A 13196-nucleotide genomic window follows, 5' to 3' on the forward strand; every position below is an offset into this window, starting at 1 on the left:
TTCACAAATAGTAATGGCGCACCACCTAATAATGCGCCATTAGTAACCAGGGTTACTAATGGCACATTATTAGGTGGTGCGCCGTTAGTAACCTGAGACCAGCTAGATATTTTGGACAGCCACCTACCACACTCACTTTCCCCACTTCATTCTCTCCACCTCCTTCTCCAAACTTGTCTCGGCTGCCTCCTCCTCCTCACCTCATTTGCACCATAGATTCATCCAAATTAAGTGGTTAAATTTCCTTTTTTGATAGGTAAGTAAGGGGAATGGTTCTTTGTGTTGTAGATCTACTTTTTTCTCCCTCCAAAAATGTGCACATGCACTTTTTATGGCCTAGATCTACGTATGTTTGTGGTCTTGCATATGTTTGTGTTTGCAGGTACCGGTATTTGAAATGCGGTAGTTGCCAATATTTTGCCGGAATGTTGATTCATTTCCGTTTCGGCGAGAATTTGGCACTATGCATTCTTTTTGGTCCTATTTTTAGGCAAAGTCATGCCAAATTTTTTTTGGGTTCTAAAAATATCATTTTGCTCTACCCCGCAGGCGACCATGGTCCGCACGATGACCGAAGGCATCGTGAATAGGTTTTTGAGCTCCGCGAAGGCCGAGATGCTTCAAAAGAACGAGACGGAGATAAGATGTCCGTGTCGAAGATGCAAGCTGAGGAGCCTTGTGAACCCGGATTCCATACAGGTGCGGGAGCACCTGCTCTTGCGTGGTTTCATGGATGGCTATCGGTGGCAAGGTGATGAAAATGATTATGAAGTCGTCCATGGGGGCCAGGTAAGAAATGAGGAAGGGCAGCAAGACAACCGCGGCGAGGGCGGGCGAGAAGAGGAAGAATCCCGAGGACATGATCACGAAGTAGATGCAGTACACAGTCATCATGTAGAAGATGCCGGACATGATGATGAGGAAGATGCCGGAGCAGACGAAGGCATTATCATGAAGATGAAGATGCCGGAGCAGACGACGATGGACCATCGATGGGCTGGGTGCAGGACCCTCATATTCAAGAGCTGCTTCTCAAGCAGACGGATAATGCAAGAGCTGCCGCCCGAGAGAAAGCCAAGCTAGATCAACTGGAGATAGACGCGGTTACTCCATTGTATGAAGGATGCAGGCCCGAGGATACCCACCTGAAAGTAACGCTCATGGCTCTGAAAATGAAGGTAAAACACAAAATGACCGATGCATGCTTCGACGAGAACATGTCATTCTGGCACGAACGTCTTCCCAAGGGTGACAAGTGCCCGACCAGTTTTGAGGAGGCGAAGAAAATCGTGTGTCCTCTGGATTTACCGCACGTGAAATATCATGTGTGCATGAACAATTGCATCATTTATCAGGACAAGCACGCGGAGTCTACCATATGTCCGGTGTGCGGCGTCACTCGATACAAGAAGAGGAAGAAAGCTCCTCGAAAAGTGATGTGGTACTTTCCAATCACTCCTCATCTGCAGCGGTATTTCGCGGACCCTAAGCTAGCAAAGCTCCTGCGTTGGCACGCGTATAGGGAGGAGAAGAAGCGATAAGATGACGGAAATGATCCGGAGATAAATAAAAAAGAGAAGATGATGAGTCACCCTAAGGATGCGAGCCAGTGACAAGCGTTGAACTTCTAACACCCAGAATTTGGGGACGATCCGAGGAACATCGTGCTGGGCGCGAGCACCGATGGAGTCAATCCGTTTGGCAGCCAGAGAAGCACACATAGCACTTGGCCTGTGTTTATGTGGATGTACAACCTTCCCCCTGGTTGTGCATGAAGAGGAAGTACATTCACATGAGTATGCTAATTGAAGGGCCGAAACAACCAGGGAATGACATCAATCTGTATCTGGGGCTGCTGAAAGTCAGGAGGAGATCGAGCAGTTTTTCACCTGCCTCGTAGGAGTAAAACTTCCTTACGGTTACGCGGGAAAGATAAGCAGATACCTAGAGTCAGCAAAGTAGAAGTTCAGTGGGATGAAGTCTCACGACTGTCACGTGATGATGACGCGGATACTTCCAGTTGCAATCCGTGGGATCATGGACGTGCACGTCCGTGAAATGCTATTTGGCCTATGCAACTTTTTCGACATCATCTCTCGGAAGTCGGTTGCGTGAGGCAACTCAGAAGGCTACAAGAAGAGATCGTGGTGAGACTATGCAAGCTTGAGATGTACTTCCCGCCCACATTCTTCGATGTTATGGTGCATCTGCTGGTCCATATTGTGGAGGATATCATCCAACTCGGGCCGATGTTCCTGCACAACATGATGCCATTCGAAAGGATGAATGGTGTCATCAAAGGATACGTTCGCAACATGTCACGTCCAGAGGGAAGCATAGCCAGGGGCTTTCTGACCGAAGAGTGCATCTTCTACCGCACGAATTATCTAGGCATCGAGAACCCCGTTGGTCTACCCATCAACAGGCACCTCGGCAGGCTCGCTGGATGGGGTCACCGCGATGGTCGCCGCGAAATGCATGTCGACTTCGAGGGTCGACTCGCCGACTTTGAAAGAGCAAACCTAGTCGCGCTACAACACATAGACGTGGTCGATCCTTGGGTGGTAGAGCACAAAACCTTTATTGAGAAGACGTAAAATGACCGAGGCCAACAGAGGACGGACGGAGATATAATCAAAGAGCACAACTCATGTTTCACGCGTTGGTTCAAGGAGAAGCTTCTGTCGTATCCTTTACATGAGGATTCTTCTGCAGAAGAAAAACTCATATTCGCCTTGTCACAGGGCGCCGAGCACAACCTGATGACCTATGAGGCGTACGATATCAACGGCTACATATTCTACACCGAGGACAAGGACATGAAGAGCGATGGTTATCAGAACTCCGGGGTAACGATGGAATCCTACACCGGTAACAACAAGGACAGATACTATGGAAGGATCAAGGAGATCTGGGAGCTGAGCTACGCTGGAGAGAAGGTCCCGATGTTCCGTGTCAGATGGGCCAAGAACATCCTAAAAGAAGATCAGTATTTCACCACCATGATTATACCCGAAGCCAAATCCAAGACCGCGGGCGCAAACGTCACCGCGAAAAATGAGCCATGGGTACTGGCTTCCCAAGTGGACCAATGCTTCTTCATTACCGACCCGTCAAAGCCCAGTCGTGTTGTCATGAGGAGAGGCAAAAGGAAGATCATCGGAATGGATGGAGTCGCCAATGAGCAAGACTTCGACAAGTACGATGACCCGAAGATGGAACATGACGACGACGATGAAGTGCCATACACCACAAGAAGCAAGAAGAAGCAGGACCAACCTACCTAAAGGACGTCCGTTCAACAGAAGAACTCTATTTGCGAAAAAGAAGGGCAAGAACATTGTGAAAAGATAGCTAGCTAAGATCGATTGTATTTAAATCGTAGTCTTCATTTCTCGATTGTAATTCGACATATTGAAATGATATTTTTTCTATTCTAGTCCTCATGAATATTGAATTTGTTCATATTTTTTGAACTCAGGAATATTTTTAAATTTAATGGGCACTTTTTGAATTCATAAATAGTTTTTCAAATTTGATGATATTTTTTCATATTCATAAATGTTTTACCAATTCACAAATGAATGCAACTAAAAATCCTTAAAAAATATTGATGATATTCTTAAATAACAAATTTGATGATATTTCAAATAACAAATTCGATGATATTTAAAATAAAAAAAACAAATTTGATGATATTTAAAAAAACAAATTTGATGATATTTGATGATATCTTCTGTTCTAGTCCTAATGAAAATAACAAATTTGATAAAAAACAAATTATTAGATGCAACAAAAAATTAAAAAAAGTTACTAATGGCGCACCAGAGGAGGGTGTGCCATTGCTATCAGAAAAAAAGTTACTAATGACGCACCAGAGGAGGGTGCGCCATTGCTATCAAAAAAAAAGTTACTAATGGCGCACTAGAGGGGGGTGCGCCATTGCTGTCAATGTTTTTATGGCGCACCCCTAGATGGTGCGCCATTACTAACCTTCCCCCCTCTAGCTAGATCCCCCTTCGCCAGATCCCCTTCCCTCCCTCGCCAGATCCCCCTTCCCTCCCTCGCTAGATCCCCGCGCCCGCTCCACACCTGCTCCGACGACCCCCGCGCCCGCTCCAACGACCGCCGCGCTCGTTTCGACGAGGTGCTCCGACCGAACAGGCGAACAACCCTCCTCCGCATCCTCATAAGAAAAACAAGAACAGCCGCCGCCGCCACGAGCTAGGGTTGGCTCGTCGGCCACCGCTGCCCCCTTCAGCCGGACATCCATCGCCTTGTTGCCCTCCCTCCCGCGGTTCCACGCTGCGCTGCCATCTCCCCGTCCGGTCAGTCCCTCCCCAACACCGCCCCTCTGCCCACTGCACTGAGCCGCCGTCTTCCGTCCACTGCATCGAGCCGCCGCCGTCCGTTCACAGCAAGGTATACTCCACTCCTCCCCTCTCTCCTCCCTCCATCCCTCACCCCCACCCATCCTACATGTATCTCACTTCTCTGTTCATGTACAGTCTAGTTAGTCCCTCCCTAACGCCGCCCCTCTGCCCACTACACTGAGCCGCCGTCTTCCATCCACTGCATCAAGCCGCCGCCGCCGTCGTCCGTTCATAGCAAGGTATACTCCACTCCTCCCCTCTCTCCCGTGATAATGCTTCTGTACATGATAAGTGGATTTTTGCTGGGGATGTCACTCCTTCCTTTCTGTACATGATGACAGCGTTGACACTTGCAGTTCTAGACAAGAAGATGTCATGTGTACTTTCTCCCTGTACTATTCACATTGAAAGTATACAGGTTGTGCAACCACCCTAAAAATTTCAACTATATTCATTTACTACATTCCAAGAAGCAATCATACCGCAAGAGAAAACTTGGTGTGCTACAGTCCAATAACTAGTCACAATCTGCAAGAAGGGGGAAAGAAGAACATATTAGTGCCTAGTATAATGATTTTGAATGACCATTGTATTTTCTTCCAATTCCATGTTTTTGAAAATCATTATAGACACAATGAGATGGAATTATTCATCATGACAACTCCAATAACTAATACACATAAAAAATTACTTTCTTGCACATCAGTGGTAAAAGATTTAGAAAACTGAAGTACATACTCTTAAACAGCATCCAAAAAAGAGCAGAGAGGGCAGCACAACAACAAATGCTAGTGATACAATAAAAAAAGAGTTGTTCATGTTTATCCATGTAAGATTGCAACTTATTAAGGTCCAATATACACCTTCCCAGCAACGTGCTACTCTCCAGGTAATAGTGACCCTAATACTTATGTTTCTGGAAAACTTGTTAGGTTCACAGTATTCATATACTTGAAGAGTAGTTGAAGTAGATGCACTGAATTTCATGGCCATACTATCTAATTGATGGGTGTAAATTTACTGAATTTTATTTGCAGTAGATGCACTGAATTTCACAGAAGAGTAGTTGCACTTCTGAATTGCTATGAGTACAAGTACTCTTCTCATTGGAGTATGAAAGTTGTCAGCAGTTGCTTATGCTAAAGAAGTACTCCTGAACATTTAGCTGTACACCAGTGAGTACTCCATGGAGTTACTTACTCCAGTAGCTTAATTAAGTGCAGCTGATTCACTTACTCCAGTAGCTTAATTAAGTTGCAGTAGTGCTTGTAAGTTTGCAAGTTTTGTGTACTGTATTGCTTGCATTAGTACTTTTGTGTAATCTGCCTGTAGTGCTTGTATAGTTTCAGTAGTTTTTCTTCAATTAATTTGTTTGGTTGTATTAGTTTAGTGTAGGACAACAATAGTGTAGCACTTGCTACTGATGTTAAGTTTGAGTTAATTTGTTTGGTTGAATTTTGGAGTACAGCACAAAGAAACCTTTTCAGTAGTTTGTCTTGTGCCCTCCATATTGTCTCATCTTCTTGTCCTGTTGTACTCCTGCTACTTCTTGCAAGTTCCAGGGTTTGCATCAGTATTCCTACTTGCAGTAGTTTGAAGGAGGATTCCAGTAGTGCAATAGTGCAGGAGTATGAACAATAGTGCAGTAGTGCACTGCTTACAATAGCCCTAAAATCCAGTAGCAAGTGCTCTCCTTTAACTGAAACTTTAAGTGAAAATTTAATTTAACTTTAAAATCAACTAAAACTTTAACTGAAACTTTAATTTAAACTTTAACTAAAACTTTAATTAAAGTTAACTTAAGTCTTTTCCTTTAATAAAAATTGTATGGTGGATGTATTGTTGTAAAATTGTATGCATAGTCAGGCCCTTTCATGTTTTCAAGGAAACACCAGACTTTCCAGTTAGTGCTTTCTCAAACTTCTGCAATTTGCACTTCTTGAACTACTGCTTGGAACTAAACAGAATTATACAATGAACTTCTGCAGGCTGATCTAAGTTGGACCATCCTCTGCAAGATCATCACTATCACTTGGCTATTGTGGTACATGATCTCATCTACCATAACTGTCTAAGGAGATGCAGAGTAGTATGACACTGTTTCAGTTATAAGCATCCTTGCCAATTTATCATGGATGACTATTTTTCATGTAGCTGTGCTGATTGAACCTCCACTTGGAACTGTCAGTTATCTGGTTTTATTATTTCCCATACACATGTAGAATGCTTTCTGCTTTTCAAGATTTCAAAGCAGTCTCTGTTCAGTCAGCAGAGCTATCTAGCCTAGTGACTAGCACTATGGTCTTTCTGTTTCGTACAACTACAATTTCATTTATGTTGTTATAAGTTCGTTGCTGTCAGCATGAGTCAATTTGTTGTCATTTATCGAAATTCAGAATGTGCTGGACTATATGTTCATTGGTACTACTTGTGATGTTGTTGATGTACTACTTGGGAATTTTGTCAACTTGTGATGCTGCTGCTGTACCCCGAGAGGCCCTTGAGTTTGCCGTAATGTCGATTAACTTCCGTTCTGGCAAATTCAGGTGCTCCATATGTCCTATCTTCAGCATAGGTCATGCTGAAATTTTTCGTGAATTTTAGCATGACTTTGCTAAAAATAGGACATATGGGGTACTTGCGACTAATGCATGGGCCAGGGTATATTAGTACTTAATTAAGTAGGATCAACTGCCCCTTTATTCTTGCTGCATTAAACACATATGCTGAATTCATGTGTGGAAAGACGAAACCATGAGTCATTTATAGTTCAGGAAAAGAATGTTATCATTATTGTTTGGGGGGTTGAAATAATCTGTTTGTTGCACTTTGTGCACTTTCTAGTTGAAAACTGTTAAATGGAGATACTAGATTAGCTTTTTGAGGTATCCCATTAAATATTATTCATTACTGCCCGCTCTTAAATTTTTTTGCACAACTAATATGCAACTGCCACAGGTGGCAATAGAGCCAAGTGATTAGGCCCAACTTAGAATTATCCTTCCCTTTTCTTGATAGGGTACATTATTAGAACATACACATATATATCAGTCAACCTAGGGTGCCTCGGCATCGATAAACCCTAAATGATGAAAACTTAACTTAGCATTTAGGGTACCTCAGTGTCGACAAACCCTAAATTATGAAACCTTGTCTTTTAGGGTGCCTCGGTGTCGATAAAAACCTAAATGATGAAAGCTTAGGCTTTTAGGGTGCCTCGGCGTTGACAAACCCTAAATGATAAAAGCTTAGATTTTAGGATGCCTCGGTGTCGACAAACCCTAAATAATGAGACCATGATCTTGTTCCTTGACAATAACCAACTTTTTGACCAAACTTTTTTCCTATTTAGAGTGAACCATGGCCCACAACGACGAGGCCGGCGGTTCGGACAAGGCATTCTGGGAGCTGTCCCAGGAGATGGAGGAAGAACCTCACCGCTATGAGGACGCCGCGGAAGACACCGATCCTGACTACACAACCCCTAGTGGCGTCGGGGATGACACCACTGATGGTGCCACCGAGGATGCCACCACTGATGATGGCAGCGCACACATAGATGGCATCCAACCGAAGAGGCAACGGAAGGACCGGCGCCCGAACGTGCTCGGCACCGTCAAGGAGGAATTTACTGAAGTGTCCTCCGAGGGGCATCCAACGACGCTGATGACCCACAAGTATAGGGGATCTATCGTAGTCCTTTCGATAAGTAAGAGTGTCGAACCCAACGAGGAGCAGAAGGAAATGATAAGCGGTTTTCAGCAAGGTATTCTCTGCAAGTACTGAAATAAGTAGTAACAGATAGTTTTGTGATAGGATAATTTGTAACGAGCAACAAGTAACAAAAGTAAATAAAGTGCAGCAAGGTGGCCCAATCCTTTTGTAGCATAGGACAAGCCTGGACAAACTCTTATAAGATGTAAATCGCTCCCGAGGACACATGGGAATATCGTCAAGCTAGGTTTCATCACGTTCATATGATTCGCGTTCGGTACTTTGATAATTTGGTATGTGGGTGGACCGGTGCTTGGGTGTTGCCCTTACTTGGACAAGCATCCCACTTATGATTAACCTCTATTGCAAGCATCCGCAACTACAACAAAAGTATTAAGGTAAACCTAACCATAGCGTGAAACATATGGATCCAAATCAGCCCCTACGAAGCAACGCATAAACTAGGGTTTAAGCTTCTGTCACTCTAGCAACCCATCATCTACTTATTACTTCCCAATGCCTTCCCCTAGGCCCAAATGATGCTGAAGTGTCATGTAGTCGATGTTCACATAACACCACTAGAGGAGAGACAACATACATCTCATCAAAATATCGAACGAATACCAAATTCACATGACTACTAATAGCAAGACTTCTCCCATGTCAAGTAACTACTCACAAAGCATAAACATCTTCATAATCAGAGGGGTATTAATATGCATATAGGATCTGAACATATGATCTTCCACCAATTAAACCAACTAGCATGAACTACAAGGAGTAATTAACACTACTAGCAACCTACTAGCACCAATCCCGGACTTGGAGACAAGAATTGGATACAAGAGATGAACTAGGGTTTTGAGATGAGATGGTGCTGATGAAGATGTTGATGGAGATTGCCCTCTCCCTATGAGAGGAGCATTGGTGATGACGATGGCTATGATTTCCCCCTCCGGGAGGGAAGTTTCCCTGGCAGAACAGCTCCGCCAGAGCCCTAGATTGGTTTCGCTAAGGTTCTGCCTCGTGGCGGCGGAGTTTCGTCCGAGAAGATGGCTTATAATTTTTTCCCATAGAAAGACTCCATATAGAAGAAGATGGCCACCGGATGGCCACCAGGGGGCCCACGAGGTAGGGGGCGCGCCTAGGGAGTAGGGCGCGCTGCCCACCCTCATGGGCAGGGTGTGGCCCCCCTGGTGAGGTTCTGATAACCCACAAGTATAGGGGATCGCAACAGCTTTCGAGGGTAGAGTATTCAACCCAAATTTATTGATTTGACACAAGGGGAGCCAAAGAATATTCTCAAGTATTAGCAGCTAAGTTGTCAATTCAACCACACCTGGAAACTTAGTATCTGCAGCAAAGTGTTTAGTAGCAAAGTAATATGATAGTGATGGTAACGGTAACAAAAGAGTAATGAAAGCAAAGTAATGTTTTTGGTGTTTTGTAGTGATTGTTACAGTAGCAACGGGAAAGTAAATAAGCGTGAACTAGTATATGGAATGCTCGTAGGCATTGGATCAATGATGGATAATTATGCCGGATGCGGTTTATCATGCAACAGTCATAACATAGGGTGACACAGAACTAGCTCCAATTTGTCAATGTAATGTAGGCGTGTATTCCGAATATAGTCATACGTGCTTATGGAAAAGAACTTGCATGACATATTTTGTCCTACCCTTCCGTGGCAGCGGGGTCCTAATGGAAACTAAGGGATATTAAGGCCTCCTTTTAATAGAGAACCGGAACAAAGCATTAGCACATAGTGAATACATGAACTCCTCAAACTACGGTCATCACCGGTAAGTATCCCGATTATTGTCACTTCGGGGTTAACGGATTATAACACATAATAAGTGACTATAGACTTGCAAGATAGGATCTAGAACTCTCATATATTGATGAAAACATAATAGGTTCAGATCTGAAATCATGGCACTCGGGCCCTAGTGACAAGCATTAAGCATAGCAAAGTCATAGCAACATCAATCTCAGAACATAGTGGATACTAGGGATCAAACCCTAACAAACTAACTCGATTACACGGTGAATCTCATCCAACCCATCACCGTCCAGCAAGCCTATGATGGAATTACTCATGCACGGCGGTGAGCATCAAGAAATTGGTGATGGAGGATGGTTGATGATGACAACGGCGACGAATCCCCCTCTCCGGAGCCCCGAACCGACTCCAAATCAGCCCTCCCGAGAGGTTTTAGGGCTTGGCGGCGGCTCCGTATCGTAAAACACGATGATTTCTTCTCCCCTATTTTTTTCTCCCCGAAAGCAGTTATATAGAGTTGGAGTTGGAGTCGGGGGGTCTCCAGGGGGCCCACGAGGTAGGGGGCGCGCCCTAGGGGGGCGCCCCCCACCCTCGTGAGAAGGGTGTGGGCCCCCTGGTCTTCATCTTTGGTGAGGATTTTATAATTATTTATTGTAAGATATTCCGTGGAGTTTCAGGTCATTCCGAGAACTTTTTTTTTCTGCACATAAAACAACATCATGGCAATTCTGCTGAAAACAGCGTCAGTCCGGGTTAGTTCCATTCAAATCACACAAGTTAGAGTCCAAAACAAGGGCAAAAGTGTTTGGAAAAGTAGATACGACGGAGACATATCAACTCCCCCAAGCTTAAACCCTTGCTTGTCCTCAAGCAATTCAGTTGACAAACTGAAAGAAATAAAGAAAAACTTTTACAAACTTTGTTTGCTCTTGTTGTTGTCAATATGTCAAGCTAGCATTCAAGTTTTCAGCAAAGATTATAACTAACCACATTTGCAATAATTCTCAGGTCTCATGATTACTCATATCAATAACATAATCAACTAGCAAGCCATAATAATAAATCTCGGATGACAAGACTTTCTCAAAACAATCATAATATGATATAACAAGATGGTATCTCGCTAGCCCTTTTTGAGACCGCAAAACATAAATGCCGAGCACCTTTAAAGGTCAAGGACTGACCGCAATCATAGTCACACCCAATGTAAACTAACAGCAATGAATGCAAATGACAGCTGCGCTCTCCAGCTAGTGCTTTTTAATAAGAGGGTGATGACTGAACATAAAAGTAAATAGATAGGCCCTTCGCAGAGGGAAGCAGGGATTTGTAGAGGTGCCAGAGCTCGGTTTTAAAATAGAGGTGAATAATATTTTGAGTGGTATACTTTCATTGTCAACATAACAACCAAGAGATGGCGATATCTTCCATGCTACACACATTATAGGCGGTTCCCAAACAGAATGGTAAAGTTTATACTCCCACTCCACCAACAAACATCAATCCATGGCTTGCTCGAAACAACGAGTGCCTCCAACATACATTAGGTCCCAGGGGGAGTTTTGTTTGCAATTATTTTGATTTAGTTTGCATAAAGCATGGGACTGGGATTCCGGTGACCAGCCCTTTATCTCGTGAGTGAGGAGCGGAGTCCACTCCTCTTGAGAATAACCCGCCTAACATGGAAGATACATACAGCCCTAGTTGATACATGAGCTATTCGAGCATACAAAACAGGATGATTATTTGAAGGTTTAGAGTTTGGCACATACAAATTTACTTGGAACAGCAGGTAGATACCGCATATAGGAAGGTATAGTGGACTCATGTGGAATAACTTTGGGGTTTAAGGAGTTTGGATGCACAAGCAGTATTCCCGCTTAGTACAGGTGAAGGCTAGCAAAAGACTGGGAAGCGACCAACTAGGGAGCGACAACAACCATGTACATGCATTAAAATTAATGAACATTGGATGCAAGCATGAGTAGGATATAATCCACCATGAACATAAATATCATGAAGGCTATGTTGATTTGTTTCAACTACATGCGTGAACATGTGCCAAGTCAAGTCACTTAAATCATTCAGAGGAGGATACCACCCTATCATACCATATCATAACCATTTTAATAGCATGTTGGCACGCAAGGTAAATCATTATAACTCATAGCTAATCAAGCATGGCACACGCAACTATGATATCTAATTGTCATTGCAAACATGTTTATTCATAACAAGCTGAATCAAGAACGATGAACTCATCATATTTACAAAAACAAAATAGGTCGAGTTAATACCAGCTTTTCTCATATCAGTCAGTCCATCATATATCATCATAATTGCCTTTCACTTGCACGACCGAACGATGTGAATAATAATAAGAGTGCACGTGCATTGGACTAAACTGGAATCTGCGAGCATTCAATAAACATGAGAAGACAAGGCAATATGGGCTCTTTTGTCAGATAAACAATAATGCATGTAAGAGCCACTTCAACAATTTAATCATGGTCTTGTCCTACTGACCCCCAAAGAAAAGAAAAGAAATAAAACTATTTACACGGGAAAGCTCCCAACAAGCAAAAGAAGAACGAGAAATATTTTTGGGTTTTCTTTTTAATTACTACTACAGGCATGGAAAGTAAATTAATTAAAACCTACAACTAATTTTTTTTGGTTTTTCTTAAGGTTTATTAATCACACAAGAAGAAAGCATAAAAGAAAATAAACTAGCATGGATGATACAATGAAAAAGTATGAGCATCGACATCTAGCAATGAGTGTGTGTGAACATAAATGTAATGTCGGTGGGAAATACGTACTCCCCCAAGCTTAGGCTTTTGGCCTAAGTTGGTCTATGGCCACGACTGTCCTGGCGGATATCCATAATAATAGTTGGGGTCATACTGCAATGAGGAAGAAGAAGGCTCCGATTGCCACTGGCTGGCAATCATCTCTGGATCCCACTGATAGTTAGACTGTCGTGAAGGATCAAATTGTGGTTCCGGTTCTGGCTCCTCGGCTGGTGCAGGGTTCCGGTAGGCGTGGATAGCCATCAACTGAACAAGGTACTTGCCTACAGTCAAATCAAACAAAGAAGGAGCAGGCAAGGTAATAGTCTCAGGATGATGTTTATTAAAGAACAATTGATATTTAAGCTCTCCTGCCCTATTCTTAACAATAAAATCATGTGCCATCATACTTTTATAATCTAAATAAACACGAGGCAACACTTTTTCTTCCTTCTCAGCATGCCTAATAGGTATGTTAAAATGTGCAGCTAGGTGTGTGGCATAGATGCCTCCAAAGATGGGACCCTTAGT

This window comes from Triticum dicoccoides, chromosome 1A (assembly GCF_002162155.2).
Source record: "Triticum dicoccoides isolate Atlit2015 ecotype Zavitan chromosome 1A, WEW_v2.0, whole genome shotgun sequence".
Taxonomy (NCBI): domain Eukaryota; kingdom Viridiplantae; phylum Streptophyta; class Magnoliopsida; order Poales; family Poaceae; genus Triticum; species Triticum dicoccoides.